The sequence below is a fragment of the Anomaloglossus baeobatrachus genome, chromosome 9, assembly GCF_048569485.1.
Source record: "Anomaloglossus baeobatrachus isolate aAnoBae1 chromosome 9, aAnoBae1.hap1, whole genome shotgun sequence".
NCBI lineage: Eukaryota > Metazoa > Chordata > Amphibia > Anura > Aromobatidae > Anomaloglossus > Anomaloglossus baeobatrachus.
The window spans coordinates 125,464,612-125,478,010 of NC_134361.1; the positions used below are offsets into that span (position 1 = coordinate 125,464,612).

The following is a 13,399-nucleotide window of genomic DNA, read 5'->3' on the forward strand; positions in this document are numbered from 1 at the left end:
GCAGCACTTTTGCCGATTAAAATTGCGTAGCAAAAATGGAGATGTGGTGTACAATGCCGAGGTGGTATAGCAAAATTGTCAGCAGAGGAACCCTAACGTAGTATCCCAGACAATGAAAGTATGCCCCTAAAACTACCTGCACTTTTTGCAATTAAAATTGCGTAGCAAAAATAGACAGGTTCTGTACAATGCATAGGTGGTATAGCAAAATTGTCAGCAGAGGAACCCTAACATAGTATCCCAGACAATGAAAGTATGGCCCTAAAAATGGCAGCACTTTTTGCAATAAAAATTGCGCAGCAAAAATGGAGATGTGGTGTACAATGCAGAGATGGTATAGCAAAATTGTCAGCAGAGGAACCCTAACGTAGTATCCCAGACAATGAAAGTATGCCCCTAAAACTGCCTGCACTTTTTGCAATAAAAATTGCGTAGCAAAAATGGAGATGTGGTGTACATGGCAGAGGTGGTATAGCAAAATTGGCAGCAGAGGAACCCTAACGTAGTATCCCAGACAATGAAAGTATGGCCCTAAAAATGGCAGCACTTTTTGCAATTAAATTTGCGTAGCAAAAATGGAGATGTGGTGTACAATGCAGAGGTGGTATAGCAAAATTGTCAGCAGAGGAACCCTAACGTAGTATCCCAGACAATGAAAGTATGCCCCTAAAACTACCTGCACTTTTTGCAATAAAAATTGCGTAGCAAAAATGGAGATGTGGTGTACAATGCAGAGGTGGTATACCAAAATTGTCAGCAGTGGAACCCTAATGTAGTATCCCAGACAATGAAATATGGCCCTAAAAATGGCAGCACTTTTTGCAATTAAAATTGCGTAGCAAAAATGGACAGGTGCTGTACAATGCACAGGTGGTATAGCAAAATTGTCAGCAGAGGAACCCTAACGTAGTATCCCAGACAATGAAAGTATGGCCGTAAAAATGGCAGCACTTTTTGCAATTAAAATTGCGTAGCAAAAATGAACAGGTGCTGTACAATGCAGAGGTGGTATAGCAAAATTGTCAGCAGAGGAACCCCAACGTAGTATCCCAGACAATGAAACTATGGCCCTAAAAATGGCAGAACTTTTTGCAATTAAATTTGCGTACCACAAATGGACAGGTGCTATTCAATACAGAGGTGGTATAGCAAAATTGTCAGCAGAGGAACCCTAACGTAGTATCCCAGACAATGAAAGTATGGCCCTAAAAATGGCAGCACTTTTTGCAATTAAAATTGCGTAGCAAAAATAGACAGGTGGTGTACAATGCACAGGTGGTATAGCAAAATTGTCAGCAGAGGAACCCTCACGTAGTATCCCAGACATTGAAAGTATGGCCCTAAAAATGGCAGCACTTTTGCAAGTAAAATTGCGTAGCAAAAATGGAGATGTGGTGAACAATGCAGAGGTGGTATAGCAAAATTGTCAGCAGAGGAACCCTAACGTAGTATCCCAGACAAGGAAAGTATGGCCCTAAAAATGGCAGCACTTTTTGCAATTAAAATTGCGTAGCAAAAGTGAACAGGTGCTGTACGATGCAGAGGTGGTATAGCAAAATTGTCAGCAGAGGAACCCTAACGTAGTATCCCAGACAATGAAAGTATGGCCCTAAAACTACCTGCACTTTTTGCAATAAAAATTGCGTAGCAAAAATGGAGATGTGGTTTACAATGCAGAGGTGGTATAGCAAAATTGTCAGCAGAGGAACCCTAACGTAGTATCCCAGACAATGAAAGTATAGCCCTGAAAATGGCAGCACTTTTTGCAATAAAAATTGCGTAGCAAAAATGGAGATGTGCTGTACAATGCAGAGGTGGTATAGCAATATTGTCAGCAGAGGAACCCTAACATAGTATCCCGGACAATGAAAGTATGCCCCTAAAACTGCCTGCACTTTTTGCAATAAAAATTGCGTAGCAAAAATGGAGATGTGGTGTACAATGCAGAGGTGGTATAGCAAAATTGTCAGCAGTGGAACCCTAATGTAGTATCCCAGACAATGAAATATGGCCCTAAAAATGGCAGCACTTTTTACAATTAAAATTGTGTAGCAAAAATAGACAGATGCTGTACAATGCAGAGGTGGTATAGCAAAATAGTCAGCAGAGAAACCCTAACGTAATATCCCAGACAATGAAAGTATGGCCCTAAAAATGGCAGCACTTTTTGCAATTAAAATTGCGTAGCAAAAATAGACAGGTGGTGTACAATGCAGAGGTGGTATAGCAAAATTGTCAGCAGAGGAACCCTAACGTAGTATCCCAGACAATAAAAGTATGGCCCTAAAAATGGCAGCACTTTTTGCAATTAAAATTGCGTAACAAAAATAGACAGGTGGTGGACAATGCAGAGGTGGTATAGCAAAATTGTCAGCAGAGAACCCTAACATAGTATCCGAGACAATGAAAGTATGGCTGTAAAAATGGCAGCACTTTTTGCAATTAAAATTGCATAGCAAAAATGAACAGGTGGTGTACAATGCAGAGGAGGTATAGCAAAATTGTCAGCAGAGGAACCCTAACGTAGTATCCCAGACAATGAAAGTATGGCCCTAAATCTGCCGTCACTTTTTGCAATAAAAATTGCGTAGCAAAAATGGAGATGTGGTGTACAATGCATAGGTGGTATAGCACAATTGTCAGCAGAAGAACCCTAATGTAGGATCCCAGACAATGAAAGTATGGCCCTAAAAATGGGAGCACTTTTTGCAATTAAAATTGCGTAGCAAAAATAGACAGATGCTGTACAATGCAGAGGTGATATAGCAAAATTATCAGCAGAGGAACCCTAACGTAGTATCCCAGACAATTAAAGTATGGCCATAAAAATGGCAGCACTTTTTGCAATTAAAATTGCGTAGCAAAAATGAACAGGTTCTGTACAATGCATAGGTGGTATAGCAAAATTGTCAGCAGAGGAACTCTAACGTAGTATCCCAGACAATGAAAGTATGGCCCTAAAAATGGCAGCACTTCTTGCAATTAAAATTGCGTAGCAAAAATAGACAGGTGGTGTACAATGCACAGGTGGTATAGCAAAATTGTCAGCAGAGGAACCCTAACGTAGTATCCCAGACAATGAAAGTATGGCCCTAAAACTGCCTGCACTTTTTGCAATTAAATTTGCGTAGCAAAAATGGAGATGTGGTGTACAATGCAGAGGTGGTATAGCAAAATTGTCAGCAGAGGAACCCTAACGTAGTATCCCAGACAATGAAAGTATGGCCCTAAAAATGGCAGCACTTTTTGCAATAAAAATTGCGCAGCAAAAATGGAGATGTGGTGTACAATGCAGAGATGGTATAGCAAAATTGTCAGCAGAGGAACCCTAACGTAGTATCCCAGACAATGAAAGTATGCACCTAAAACTGCCTGCACTTTTTGCAATAAAAATTGCGTAGCAAAAATGGAGATGTGGTGTACATGGCAGAGGTGGTATAGCAAAATTGGCAGCAGAGGAACCCTAACGTAGTATCCCAGACAATGAAAGTATGGCCCTAAAAATGGCAGCATTTTTTGCAATTAAATTTGCATAGCAAAAATGGAGATGTGGTGTACAATGCAGAGGTGGTATAGCAAAATTGTCAGCAGAGGAACCCTAACGTAGTATCCCAGACAATGAAAGTATGCCCCTAAAACTACCTGCACTTTTTGCAATAAAAATTGCGTAGCAAAAATGGAGATGTGGTGTACAATGCAGAGGTGGTATACCAAAATTGTCAGCAGTGGAACCCTAATGTAGTATCCCAGACAATGAAATATGGCCCTAAAAATGGCAGCACTTTTTGCAATTAAAATTGCGTAGCAAAAATGGAAAGGTGCTGTACAATGCAGAGGTGGTATAGCAAAATTGTCAGCAGAGGAACAATAACGTAGCATCCCAGACAATGAAAGTATGGCCCTAAAAATGACAGCACGTTTTGCAATTAAAACTGCGTAGCAAAAATAGACAAGTGGTGTACAATGCACAGGTGGTATAGCAAAATTGTCAGCAGAGGAACCCTAACGTAGTATCCCAGACAATGAAAGTATGGCCGTAAAAATGGCAGCACTTTTTGCAATTAAAATTGCGTAGCAAAAATGAACAGGTGCTGTACAATGCAGAGGTGGTATAGCAAAATTGTCAGCAGAGGAACCCCAACGTAGTATCCCAGACAATTAAACTATGGCTCTAAAAATGGCAGAACTTTTTGCAATTAAATTTGCGTAGCAAAAATGGAGATGTGGTGTACAATGCAGAGGAGGTATAGCAAAATTGTCAGCAGAGGAACCCTAACGTAGTATCCCAGACAATGAAAGTATGGCCGTAAAAATGGCAGCACTTTTTGCAATTAAAATTGCGTAGCAAAAATGAACAGGTGCTGTACAATGCAGAGGTGGTATAGCAAAATTGTCAGCAGAGGAACCCCAACGTAGTATCCCAGACAATTAAACTATGGCTCTAAAAATGGCAGAACTTTTTGCAATTAAATTTGCGTAGCAAAAATGGAGATGTGGTGTACAATGCAGAGGAGGTATAGCAAAATTGTCAGCAGAGGAACCCTAACGTAGTATCCCAGACATTGAAAGTATGGCCCTAAAAATGGCAGCACTTTTGCAATTAAAATTGCGTAGCAAAAATGGAGATGTGGTGTACAATGCAGAGAAGGTATAGCAAAATTGTCAGCAGAAGAACCCTAATGTAGCATCCCAGACAATGAAAGTATGGCCCTAAAAATGGGAGCACTTTTTGCCATTAAAATTGCGTAGCAAAAATGGAGATGTGGTGAACAATGCAGAGGTGGTATAGTAAAATTGTCAGCAGAGGAACCCTAACGTAGTATCCCAGACAATGAAGGTATGCCCCTAAAACTGCCTGCACTTTTTGCATTAAAAATTGCGTAGCAAAAATAGACAGGTGGTGTACAATGCAGAGGTGGTATAGCAAAATTGTCAGCAGAGGAACCCTAACGTAGTATCCGAGACAATGAAAGTATGGCCCTAAAAATGGCAGCACTTTTTGCAATTAAAATTGCGTAGCAAAAATATACAGGTGGTGTACAATGCAGAGGTGGTATAGCAAAATTGTCAGCAGAGGAACCCTAACGTAGTATCCCAGACAATGAAAGTATGGCCCTAAAAATGGCAGCACTTTTTGCAATAAAAATTGCGTAGCAAAAATGGACATGTGGTGTACAAGGCAGAGGTGGTATAGCAAAATTGGCAGCAGAGGAACCCTAACGTAGTATCCCAGACAATGAAAGTATGGCCCTGAAAATGGCAGCACTTTTTCCGATTAAAATTGCGAAGCAAAAATGGAGATGTGGTGAACAATGCAGAGGTGGTATAGTAAAATTGTCAGCAGAGGAACCCTAACGTAGTATCCCAGACAATGAAGGTATGGCCCTAAAACTGCCTGCACTTTTTGCATTAAAAATTGCGTAGCAAAAATGGAGATGTGGTGTACAATGCATAGGTGGTATAGCAAAATTGTCATCAGAAGAACCCTAATATAGCATCCCAGACAATGAAAGTATGGCCCTAAAAATGGGAGCACTTTTTGCAATTAAAATTGCGTAGCAAAAATAGACAGGTGGTGTACAATGCAGAGGTGGTATAGCAAAATTGTCAGCAGAGGAACCCTAACGTAGTATCCGAGACAATGAAAGTATGGCCCTAAAAATGGCAGCACTTTTTGCAATTAAAATTGCGTAGCAAAAATAGACAGGTGGTGTACAATGCAGAGGTGGTATAGCAAAATTGTCAGCAGAGGAACCCTAACGTAGTATCCCAGACAATGAAAGTATGGCCCTAAAAATGGCAGCACTTTTTGCAATAAAAATTGCGTAGCAAAAATGGACATGTGGTGTACAAGGCAGAGGTGGTATAGCAAAATTGGCAGCAGAGGAACCCTAACGTAGTATCCCAGACAATGAAAGTATGGCCCTGAAAATGGCAGCACTTTTTCCGATTAAAATTGCGAAGCAAAAATGGAGATGTGGTGAACAATGCAGAGGTGGTATATTAAAATTGTCAGCAGAGGAACCCTAACGTAGTATCCCAGACAATGAAGGTATGGCCCTAAAACTGCCTGCACTTTTTGCATTAAAAATTGCGTAGCAAAAATGGAGATGTGGTGTACAATGCATAGGTGGTATAGCAAAATTGTCAGCAGAAGAACCCTAATGTAGCATCCCAGACAATGAAAGTATGGCCCTAAAAATGGGAGCACTTTTTGCAATTAAAATTGCGTAGCAAAAATAGACAGGTGGTGTACAATGCACAGGTGGTATAGCAAAATTGTCAGCAGAGGAACCCTAACGTAGTATCCCAGACAATGAAAGTATGGCCCTAAAAATGGCAGCACTTTTTGCAATTAAAATTGCGTAGCAAAAATGAACAGGTGCTGTACGATGCAGAGGTGGTATAGCAAAATTGTCAGCAGAGGAACCCTAACGTAGTATCCGAGACAATGAAAGTATGGCCCTAAAAATGGCAGCACTTTTTGCAATTAAAATTGCGTAGCAAAAATAGACAGGTGGTGTACAATGCAGAGGTGGTATAGCAAAATTGTCAGCAGAGGAACCCTAACGTAGTATCCCAGACAATGAAAGTATGGCCCTAAAAATGGCAGCACTTTTTGCAATTAAAATTGCGTAGCAAAAATAGACAGGTTCTGTACAATGCACAGGTGGTATAGCAAAATTGTCAGCAGAGGAACCCTAACATAGTATCCCAGACAATGAAAGTATGGCCCTAAAAATGGCAGCACTTTTTGCAATTAAAATTGCGTAGCAAAAATAGACAGGTTCTGTACAATGCACAGGTGGTATAGCAAAATTGTCAGCAGAGGAACCCTAACATAGTATCCCAGACAATGAAAGTATGGCCCTAAAAATGGCAGCACTTTTTCCGATTAAAATTGCGTAGCAAAAATGGAGATGGGGTGTACAATGCAGAGGTGGTATAGCAAAATTGTCAGCAGAGGAACCCTAACGTAGTATCCCAGACAATGAAAGTATGGCCCTAAAAATGGCAGCACTTTTTGCAATAAAAATTGCGTAGCAAAAATGGACATATGGTGTACAAGGCAGAGGTGGTATAGCAAAATTGGCAGCAGAGGAACCCTAACGTAGTATCCCAGACAATGAAAGTATGGCCCTGAAAATGGCAGCACTTTTTCCGATTAAAATTGCGAAGCAAAAATGGAGATGTGGTGAACAATGCAGAGGTGGTATAGTAAAATTGTCAGCAGAGGAACCCTAACGTAGTATCCCAGACAATGAAGGTATGGCCCTAAAACTGCCTGCACTTTTTGCATTAAAAATTGCGTAGCAAAAATGGAGATGTGGTGTACAATGCATAGGTGGTATAGCAAAATTGTCAGCAGAAGAACCCTAATGTAGCATCCCAGACAATGAAAGTATGGCCCTAAAAATGGGAGCACTTTTTGCAATTAAAATTGCGTAGCAAAAATAGACAGGTGGTGTACAATGCACAGGTGGTATAGCAAAATTGTCAGCAGAGGAACCCTAACGTAGTATCCCAGACAATGAAAGTATGGCCATAAAAATGGCAGCACTTTTTGCAATTAAAATTGCGTAGCAAAAATGAACAGGTGCTGTACGATGCAGAGGTGGTATAGCAAAATTGTCAGCAGAGGAACCCTAACGTAGTATCCGAGACAATGAAAGTATGGCCCTAAAAATGGCAGCACTTTTTGCAATTAAAATTGCGTAGCAAAAATAGACAGGTGGTGTACAATGCAGAGGTGGTATAGCAAAATTGTCAGCAGAGGAACCCTAACGTAGTATCCCAGACAATGAAAGTATGGCCCTAAAAATGGCAGCACTTTTTGCAATTAAAATTGCGTAGCAAAAATAGACAGGTTCTGTACAATGCACAGATGGTATAGCAAAATTGTCAGCAGAGGAACCCTAACATAGTATCCCAGACAATGAAAGTATGGCCCTAAAAATGGCAGCACTTTTTCCGATTAAAATTGCGTAGCAAAAATGGAGATGGGGTGTACAATGCAGAGGTGGTATAGCAAAATTGTCAGCAGAGGAACCCTAACGTATCCCATACAATGAAAGGATGGCCCTAAAAATGGCAGCACTTTTTGCAATAAAAATTGCGTAGCAAAAATGGACATGTGGTGTACAATGCAGAGGTGGTATAGCAAAATTGGCAGCAGAGGAACCCTAACGTAGTATCCCAGACAATGAAAGTATGGCCCTGAAAATGGCAGCACTTTTTCCGATTAAAATTGCGAAGCAAAAATTGACAGGTGCTGTACAATGCAGAGGTGGTATACCAAAATTGTCAGCAGAAGAACTCTAACGTAGTATCCCAGACAATGAAAGTATGCCCCTAAAACTACCTGCACTTTTTGCAATAAAAATTGCGTAGCAAAAATGGAGATGTGGTGTACAATGCAGAGGTGGTATAGCAAAATTGTCAGCAGTGGAACCCTAATGTAGTATCCCAGACAATGAAATATGGCCCTAAAAATGACAGCACTTTTTGCAATTAAAACTGCGTAGCAAAAATAGACAAGTGGTGTACAATGCACAGGTGGTATAGCAAAATTGTCAGCAGAGGAACCCTAACGTAGTATCCCAGACAATGAAAGTATGGCCGTAAAAATGGCAGCACTTTTTGCAATTAAAATTGCGTAGCAAAAATGAACAGGTGCTGTACAATGCAGAGGTGGTATAGCAAAATTGTCAGCAGAGGAACCCTAACATAGTATCCCGGACAATGAAAGTATGCCCCTAAAACTGCCTTCACTTTTTGCAATAAAAATTGCGTAGCAAAAATGGAGATGTGGTGTACAATGCAGAGGTGGTATAGCAAAATTGTCAGCAGAGGAACCCTAACGTAGTATCCCAGACAATGAAAGTATGCCCCTAAAACTACCTGCACTTTTTGCAATAAAAATTGCGTAGCAAAAATGGAGATGTGGTGTACAAGGCCGATGTGGTATAGCAAAATTGGCAGCAGAGGAACCCTAACGTAGTATCCCAGACAATGAAAGTATGGCCCTAAAAATGGCAGCACTTTTTGCAATTAAAATTGCGTAGCAAAAATAGACAGGTTCTGTACAATGCACAGGTGGTATAGCAAAATTGTCAGCAGAGGAACCCTAACATAGTATCCCAGACAATGAAAGTATGGCCCTGAAAATGGCAGCACTTTTTCCGATTAAAATTGCGTAGCAAAAATGGAGTTGTGGTGTACAATGCAGAAGTGGTATAGCAAAATTGTCAGCAGAGGAACCCTAACGTAGTATCCCAGACAATGAAAGTATGGCCCTAAAAATAGCAGCACTTTTTGCAATAAAAATTGCGCAGCAAAAATGGAGATGTGGTGTACAATGCAGAGATGGTATAGCAAAATTGTCAGCAGAGGAACCCTAACGTAGTATCCCAGACAATGAAAGTATGCCCCTAAAACTGCCTGCACTTTTTGCAATAAAAATTGCGTAGCAAAAATGGAGATGTGGTGTACAAGGCAGAGGTAGTATAGCAAAATTGGCAGCAGAGGAACCCTAACGTAGTATCCCAGACAATGAAAGTATGGCCGTAAAAATGGCAGCACTTTTTCCGAATAAAATTGCGTAGCAAAAATGGAGATGTGGTGTACAAGGCAGAGGTGGTATAGCAAAATTGTCAGCAGAGGAACCCTAACGTAGTATCCCAGACAATGAAAGTATGGCCCTAAAAATGGCAGCACTTTTTGCAATTAAAATTGCGAAGCAAAAATTGACAGGTGCTGTACAATGCAGAGGTGGTATAGTAAAATTTTCAGCAGAAGAACCCTAACATAGTATCCCAGACAATGAAAGTATGCCCCTAAAACTACCTGCACTTTTTGCAATAAAAATTGCATAGCAAAAATGGAGATGTGGTGTACAATGCAGAGATGGTATAGCAAAATTGTCAGCAGAGGAACCCTAACGTAGTATCCCAGACAATGAAAGTATTGCCGTAAAAATGGCAGCACTTTTTGCAATTAAAATTGCGTAGCAAAAATGAACAGGTGCTGTACAATGCAGAGGTGGTATAGCAAAATTGTCAGCAGAGGAACCCTAACGTAGTATCCCAGACAATGAAACTATGGCCCTAAAAATGGCAGAACTTTTTGCAATTAAATTTGCGTAGCAAAAATGGAGATGTGGTGTACAATGCAGAGGTGGTATAGCAAAATTGTCAGCAGAGGAACCCTAACGTAGTATCCCAGACAATGAAAGTATGCCCCTAAAACTACCTGCACTTTTTGCAATAAAAATTGCGTAGCAAAAATGGAGATGTGGTGTACAATGCAGAGGTGGTATAGCAAAATTGTCAGCAGTGGAACCCTAATGTAGTATCCCAGACAATGAAATATGGCCCTAAAAATGGCAGCACTTTTTGCTATTAAAATTGCGTAGCAAAAATAGACAGGTGGTGTACAATGCACAGGTGGTATAGCAAAATTGTCAGCAGAGGAACCCTAACGTAGTATCCTAGACAATGAAAGTATGGCCCTAAAACTGCCTGCACTTTTTGCAATAAAAATTGCGTTGAAAAAATGGAGATGTGGTGTACAATGCAGAGGTGGTATAGCAAAATTGTCAGCAGAGGAACCCTAAAGTAATATCCCAGACAATGAAAGTATGGCCCTAAAAATTGCAGCACTTTTTGCAAATAAAATTGCGTAGCAAAAATGGACAGGTGGTGTACAATGCAGAGGTGGTATAACAAAATTTTCAGCAGAGGAACCCTAACGTAGTATCCCAGACAATGAAAGTATGGCCCTAAAAATGGCAGCACTTTTTGCAATTAAAATTGCGTAACAAAAATAGACAGGTGGTGTACAATGCAGAGGTGGTATAGCAAAATTGTCAGCAGAGAACCCTAACGTAGTATCCGAGACAATGAAAGTATGGCCCTAAAAATGGCAGCACTTTTTGCAATTAAAATTGCGTAGCAAAAATAGACAGGTGGTGAACAATGCAGAGGTGGTATAGCAAAATTGTCAGCAGAGGAACCCTAACGTAGTATCCCAGACAATGAAAGTATGGCCCTAAATCTGCCGGCACTTTTTGCAATAAAAATTGCGTAGCAAAAATGGAGATGTGGTGTACAATGCATAGGTGGTATAGCAAAATTGTCAGCAGAAGAACCCTAATGTAGCATCCCAGACAATGAAAGTATGGCCTTAAAAATGGGAGCACTTTTTGCAATTAAAATTGCGTAGCAAAAATAGACAGATGCTGTACAATGCTGAGGTGATATAGCAAAATTATCAGCAGAGGAACCTTAACGTAGTATCCCAGACAATTAAATTATGGCCGTAAAAATGGCAGCACTTTTTGCAATTAAAATTGCGTAGCAAAAATGAACAGGTGCTGTACAATGCAGGGGCGGTATAGCAAAATTGTCAGCAGAGGAACCCTAACGTAGTATCCCAGACAATGAAAGTATGGCCCTAAAAATGGCAGGACTTCTTGCAATTAAAATTGCCTAGCAAAAATAGACAGGTGGTGTACAATGCACAGGTGGTATAGCAAAATTGTCAGCAGAGGAACCCTAACGTAGTATCCCAGACAATGAAAGTATGGCCCTAAAACTGCCTGCACTTTTTGCAATAAAAATTGCGTTGGAAAAATGGAGATGTGGTGTACAATGCATAGGTGGTATAGCAAAATTGTCAGCAGAGGAACCCTAACGTAGTATTCCAGACAATGAAAGTATGGCCCTAAAAATGGCAGCACTTTTGCAATTAAAATTGCGTAGCAAAAATGGAGATGTGGTGTACAATGCAGAGGAGGTATAGCAAAATTGTCAGCAGAAGAACCCTAATGTAGTATCCCAGACAATGAAAGTATGGCCCTAAAAATGGGAGCACTTTTTGCCATTAAAATTGCGTAGCAAAAATGGAGATGTGGTGAACAATGCAGGGGCGGTATAGCAAAATTGTCAGCAGAGGAACCCTAACGTAGTATCCTAGACAATGAAAGTATGGCCCCAAAACTGCCTGCACTTTTTGCAATAAAAATTGCGTTGAAAAAATGGAGATGTGGTGTACAATGCATAGGTGGTAGAATTTGGTGGAACAGGGCGTTTTTAGAGAAATACTTAGAGAAAAAACTTATACCACGGGGGTTAAGGATTCAAGTATTTCCAGCGTTTGAGGTCTCTGAGGAATCCTTCAAGACTAAATGGGAAGAAGCGGCCACCTCCTGCTCTAGGGAGTTCATGCAATTACTTATACAGCTTAATAAATAGTCGGTCAGTGAGATGGACATTGAGATAGAGGTAGTACAGAAAAAGTTGCAGGATAGTTTATCTAGTGAAGCATTAACCAAACTCAATACAGATATTGAGGAGGAATCGAGCAAATGGGAAAAAGAAATCTGCGATATAAAAACAAAAAAATTCCAAAGGAATACACTAGATCGCAATCAAAATAATATGTACAGGTGGCAAAGGAAGCAGAGAGGTAAATGGAAGAATGTGAGATCTAGAACGAGCTCCCTTACGTCCTGTACGTCCAATGAGGGTTCAACTAACCAGGAATCTACAACAAGCAATGGCATGGTCCTGAGATCTATTGACAGGAGATATAATGATATGGATAAAAAATATGGCTGGTGGGACACAGCGAAAGGGGTACAGGAGGAATAATTCCAATAAATTACAGGTAATCAATTTATCTGAGCATGTATTAACATATGCCCAAAAACAGCTACTTGAGAAAGGGTTAACTTTTGCCCCTACTAACGGCTTTGATCTCTTTACAGCCATAAAGGATGTGGGGTACTGCAATGGGGGCGGCCTGTGCGCCTTCGTTTGCAAACCTCTTTCTGGGGTTTTGGGAGAGAGGTTTGTGGGGGGGCGAGGGCGCACAGGCTGCTGACCATGTACCCCTCTGGATAAGATACATAGATGATATTTTGTTTATTTGGCAAGGGAGTGAGGATGGACTTCAGCAGTTCATGAGGCACCTTAACATGAATAACTTAAACATCAAACTAACCCATGTGTGCAGCAGGGAGGTGGTGGACTTCCTGGACATTAGGATTGAGGTCGATACCAACAGACAGATACAGACTGACCTGTTCAGGAAGCCCACCGCAGTTAATTCCCTGCTGCATGCAGGGTCTAGTCATCATTATAGTACCATCAAAGCCATCCCAGTTGGGCAATACCTTAGGACGAGACGCATCTGCTCCACCCTGGAAAAATTTGAACATCAAGCGAATATGCTTAGGGAGCGTTTTGAGTCACGAGGATACAGTAGAAGGTCCATTAAACAGGGTTACAACAAGGCGAAAAAATCAACACGCGAGTCACTCCTGCAACCCTCTCCCAAGCCCCAAAATGGGGGTAATAGCATTAGATTTATCACCTCTTATAACCCGCAATGTAAT

At 40.8% G+C, this 13,399-nt stretch overlaps 1 protein-coding gene across 2 annotated transcripts in view; it reads right to left on the reverse strand.

Annotated features, from left to right (window-relative positions):
* The window catches only part of LOC142251311 (relaxin receptor 1-like), a 1,991,578-nt gene that overhangs the window by 480,396 nt on the left and 1,497,783 nt on the right, over window positions 1-13,399 (reverse strand). The gene's annotated exons all lie outside the window — the stretch shown is intronic.